The sequence below is a fragment of the Mesoplodon mirus genome (assembly GCF_964341445.2).
Source record: "Mesoplodon mirus genome assembly, chromosome: 2".
NCBI classification, from domain to species: Eukaryota; Metazoa; Chordata; class Mammalia; order Artiodactyla; family Ziphiidae; genus Mesoplodon; species Mesoplodon mirus.
Window position 1 is genome coordinate 89615017 of NC_138977.1, and position 6097 is coordinate 89621113.

Consider the following 6097-nt stretch of genomic DNA (forward strand, 5'->3'; position numbering starts at 1 on the left):
CTCAAATCCCTCCTTGACAGCCTCCTTGGAAGCTCTTCAGGCTTCTTTAACACACTCATCCAGGCCTTTCAGGTTTTCACTAACAACCTTCTCAGGGTCCTGCCAGTATCCATCTGCCACTTGTTCCCCAAAGCAATGCCACATGTTTTAGGTTTTTGTTAGGGCAGCTCCCCACTTCCAGCTACCCAGTTTCTGTATCAGAGTTTGATAGAAAAGTAGAGTTGCTCTGAATGATAAAGAGCAAGGGATTTATTATAGAAGATTTTAGTCAACTGTGGAACTGATGGATCAGTCTGCAGGCTATTGACTGCCTCTGCAACTAGTATCAGGCATGTTCTTATGGTCATGATAAAGACCTAAGTGGAAACAGAGGTCTCTTTAGGCCTAAATTTGGAACTGGCACACTTTTTCTGCCTCATATTTTGCCGAAAGCAAGTCATGGACAAGCCCAAGGTCAAGAGATAGGTAAGTGTGCCCCACTCACAGTAGGAAAGAAATGCAAAATTACACGACAAAAACCATGCATATAAGGAGAGGTAAAGAATTGGGCCAGTAATACAATCTACAAGGGCAACAGAAGTAGAAAATGCTGCCCCTAAATTCTAAAGGCATTTAGCTTTTATCTATCTCACAGACATTGCATTACATTACATTGTATTATATCTATTTATTTACATATCTTACCTCCAGCACTTACCTCTTTGAAGGCAGGGACTATCTTATGTATGTATGTATATATCCCTATTTCTTCTAACACGTTTCCTTGCGTATTGTAGGTCCTGAAAAATATTTGTGGAATTATTGAATGAAGCCATTTCTGGGCTTCCAAATCATAAGGTCTTTGGTGACAGCCCTGATTCTCAAAACCTTATTCAGGGAGCTTCCTTTTTGATACGTTTCCCCACCATCGTTAACTTCTACCTCCCAGGTCCCTCCTCTTTTGTCACCTTCCCATTTCTACCCTCATTCTTGCCCCACCCACATCTAGAGATGAGAGAATCTCTCTAATAAACCAAACGACAGGTTTATATTTTGTAATAAATTCTTCAAGACAGTCCTTCAGGCAAAAAATATTCTTTGCACACTTAACCGTGAACACTATACATTAAGAAACCAAAGGGTTAAACAATAGTTTTCAGTGCAGGTGACACAATACTCAACTGTTGAATCACAAATTTTGGACTGAAAAGTACAGATAGTTGGGCCTGAAAATAGCATCAAGAAATCGAAAAGTGGTAAGTGTATAATGAGTTACACTGTAGTTCAGAACAACCAGATGCATAAGCATGAAAGAGGGAGAACTGACTTAAGGTAGATCATGTGAAAAAACCTAGCAGGGGCTAAAAGTGTGACACAATTGCACACATTTGGACTACAGCAGTAGTAGTCATCGTAGCTAATATCCATTTGTTACCAAATTAGGTTGTATGGACCGCACTTGGGCCCTAGCCCAGCCCAGGCCCCTGCCTCAGCGGGGAAGTTTCTTTTTCTGTTGGGGTTCATGCAGCCAAAAATGAGGTCGAAGCTGAGATCAAAGCTTTATTCAATGGCCGGAGAATAGAGACTTGGGAACTTAGGTCATAAATCAACTTCTTCCCCAGGGGACGATTGAGGTAAGATTTTAAGGGCAAGGTTAATGAGGGGAGGCATATGTAGTGCTTTTCTGGAAATAGGCAGGGTCTTCCTGGAACTGGGGTGCCACCTCTTTTCTGCTCCTGTGTGGTCCTTTGGCATCTGTGTCAGAAGCAGTTGGAACCATCAAGGCGTGGACAGGCGGAGATCTTACTCAGCCTGACTGGTTGGTGGTGAGGTAATCGGGAGTCCACATCATCAACCTTCTGGTTCCAACCCATCTGGGGTCTACGTGCTTGTGGTCAGCATGCAGTTAACTCCTTCCACCTGGTGGGGTCTTAGTATCTGCAAAACAGCTCAAAGGACGTGGCTCAGAATACTATCTACAGCCCTTAAGGAGGAACTAAAGGTCCTTGACTTTAATGGTACAACTATTATTTTGTCTTGTTTGACCGTTTTCCCTTGTTTCTGCATTTTCTCACTTCTCTGATTAAATTTATTCTTTGTAACTCAGGGAAGGCCTAGGAGGCTAAAGTTTTTCTACAAACAAGAGGCAGGTGGAGGACACGAAGGAGTCTTTCCTGGGAAGGCCCCATAGAGTCCTGCTTGGTTACACACTGAATGGTTACTCTGAGCCATGCACTGTCCTAAGCACTTTATAGGTATTAGCTCGTTTACTTCTCATGCACAACCTGTCAGGTAAGTCTATTTCCATTCTATGGATGAGGAAATTGAGGCCCAGGGCAGATAAATAACTGACTCAATGTCAGGTGGCCAGTAAGTAGTGGAGCCTGAATTTGAGCACAGGGCTGGACACAGAACCACTCTTGTTATCAGTTCAGCTGCCTGAAACAATAAGCCTGTTTAATCCTGCTCTCTGAACTGGTCAGTCCATTTCTGGGGTGTTGCTGTGTGTGAGGACACCACAAACCAAAGGGTGTCCCAAGACCAGGATGTGATAGGGCTGGAAACTTACTCCAGTGGTTGAAAAAACTGGGGCTCTTTAGCCAGAATTCTGAAAGAAACATGCCTTGCAATATTTAAAAGCTATTATGTGAAAGAAGACTAAGAATTCTGTTTTGTAGTTACAGGGAAATTACAGGTTTAGGTTGGTAAACATTCACAAAGTGCCTATATCTGGCCATGAATGCTCATGGGGCTGAAGATTGAGAGATAAGTTTAAAAAGAAAAAAAGATATACTTCCTGTCCTGGAGGAGCTCCCAGTCTAGATGGGGAGGGAGGGAACCCTGGGCTCCCAGAGACCTTTCTGAAGAGGTTAGCTTCTGGGCAGTGTACTGGGTTGCACGTGAAGCAGCAGGGGGCCTTCCCGTGGAAGTACACATGTAGGTCCTGAAACTCACCTGCCCAGACAACAAAGGCGATTTCCACAGTCAGGCGATTTCCACAGAGGTTGGGTTGGCTCTCAAGCCACAAACTGGTGATGAGAATATAAGCTCCAGGGAGATGGAATTTTGTTGGTTGTGTTCACTGTTACATTCCCAGGACCTAGGACAGGGCCTGGCACAGAGTGGGCACTCAATTGTTGAACATTTAAACCAGGACATTTCACACAAAAACCTGCACTTGTTTGAAAAATTGGAAGATCTGACAACAGTGGGCCCACGTATTTGTGTGTGTGGAAGTGAGGAATACACTGGTGTTTAATATGCCACTGGTGCAGCTTCACTCAGTTACACTGTCTGGTCCTGGACTTTGTAGCCTCTGGGTTAATCACTGAAATCTCTACCAACTCTAAATGTCTATGAAATCAAATTCTGTAGTTGAAATTTGGGTGCAGAGTTCCACAGTGGAAAATTTTTCTGTTGATGAACAAATTGCATTATTTGAATATAAAGAAAATTACCTACAATGACATTTTCATTACTTAATCAAGTCATTCAATATAAATATTACTGTCATAATGTTAACAGAAAATAGAAAAATTATTCTGACAGCATGGGAAGAGAATGTCTTTGCTTAAATGAGGATTTTAAAAATATATTAGCATCATATACATTACATCATTATATACAGTTACACATAGATAATATATAACATATATTGGAAATTCTGATCTATTTTGGTAAATGAATCAGACATAAAAGGATTTTGCTACTATTTTTTTAAATTGTGAACTGTGTATTTCATGCAGAATATAGTGTAACTCCAGCAATAACTTCTGAACTCCAGGATCACAGAGAAGCAAAATTTAGAAACAAATGGTCACCTTAGCTAACAGTGGGGGGAACGTTTGAGCAATGTCTCAGAATTTAAAATATCTTGACAGAATCCTTTCTAGTCATCCATTCATACGTAACCCAAGACAGAAACACACTTCTGGCATCACTGGAGTGTCACATGGAATTAAAATAAACAACTTCGATGTTGTTTTCTGGTTGGATAAGGATCATCCTTACTCTTATTAGTGCCATTCTCCACTGTTAAGAACATTTTACAATGTTGTCTAGGTAAAGTACAAATGCAGGACAAGGCTTATTTTAGATATCCAGTTTGTCTCTTCTTATAGGTACATCCAGGGATAAAGTAGCTAAATGTTACACTTTAAATTCCATTAACCAAATGTAACATAATAGAATATTTTCCATTTTCTTCATTCTTGAACATCAGTCCAACAAGGAATAAGGAAAGTTTTGCCAATGAAGTTGGTTAGACATCCAACGTTTACCATGTAGTCTCATCAGTTCTTTCTTTTATGCAAGTTTATCTACAATTTTTTCTTGTTCTTTGCCAAGGTTTTTTTTTTTTTTTTTTTTTTAAATCATGAAAGTACTGCTTTTATAAACTTATGACCACCTTGGGGATGGGTGCTGGTAACTGCTAAATGCTGACAGACAAATAGATACTGCTCCTTTAACATGTCTTCCTGGAAAAACATTCTCCCTCAGATACCTGCTTCCTAATATACACAACAGATAATGCAGCAAAATATTCAAGACTTCTTGGGTGACCTTCCAGGTTTTGTTTTTTTTTTTGCGGTATGCGGGCCTCTCACTGTTGTGGCCTCTCCCATTGCAGAGCACAGGTTCCGGACATGCAGGCTCAGCGGCCATGGCTCACAGGCCCAGCCGCTCCGCGGCATGTGGGATCTTCCCGGACTGGGGCATGAACCCATGTCCCCTGCATCGGCAGGCGGACTCTTAACCAATGCACCACCAGGGAAGCTCCTTCCAGGTTTTTTTCCTTGACTGATTTTCTTTCGCACTAAGATCACTGCGATAAACTGCTTTAATTAAAACTTATCCCCTTAGGAAAATCAGAGAGCCCAAACCATAAACCCAATTGGAGTCAGAATGACTAGGAAGATGTCAGCAGTTAAAAACAATGTTCCCTTTTAACAATAATAGATTCGTCTTTCCCCACTACCCCAAGATGGGTTTTAACATTGACTTGCTGTGCTTACCAATGTGAAAATGTTCTGATCCCTGGGAAATCATCTTCTGGAACGCAGGAAATAAAAGTGCCCAATTCTGAATTTCTGCAATAGCTGAGATAACACAGAGTCACCAATTGCTAGTTGTTGGAGCCAGAAGTTAAACTGCATCCAAGAAGCTAGGATATTGGCTCTGCGTTCTGATTTACAGAAATAGAACTTTATCGACGGGAACCAGGATATGTAATATAAAAAGAGACTTGGTCAAAATTACTCCATTTCATACACATAATGTTCATGTAAAAATAAAAACTTGCAAATATTTTTGATACAGAAAATAAAATATATATCAAGCATTAACTTTCAATAAGTTTTCCCTTTTTACCTCCTTGGTACAGGTTTCAAGATGTAAGTAAAATGCAAACGAGTACACACACACACACAGTATATAAATGGTGAAACATATATAAAGTATTTTCCTGAGAAAATGCAAAGATGCAAGAGAAGTTTTCATGTAGGGCTCAGACAATCTGTCATAAAGACAAAAGGTCCCCAGTGGAAGAGTTTGTTTTCATGCAAAAAACCTGGCAGGAGAAGAGGAATGCAACTCTTGGGGTTGGACTGGCAGCCTCTGAGCTCCCTTAAAGCCCTGAAGTTTATCATTCTCTGAATTAATTCTTCCAGTGAGTCCTCCCAGAATTACGTAAACTGTTCCTGAGGGACATTTTGGGAAGTTGTGTTTTTTCTTTTAGGCCACCAGCAGAATATAAAAGAACACAGTTCTTGAGAGCTGACCATGAGCATATATCCATTAGCTAAGCAAGGAACCTAAAACAATGGGCTTTTCTAAAACTTCACCATACCGAGGAGACATAAAGTCACCGAGGTCATCAAAAGGACAGTTGATTCATATTGTGACTCTTTAAAATGAAACATTTTTCATTAAAAAATCTTGGCCCCTACATTTCAGAAAGCACTTCCCATAGTCACAGTCCTTGCCCTGTATTTCTACGTCCACACACACACACTGGGGCATGATTCCCAAGCTCCTCAACATTCATTCCTATCCTCCATCAGGGATCTTAAAACCCTGAACAAAAGCAGAGTGAAAGAATGGATGGGGTGAATCAGAG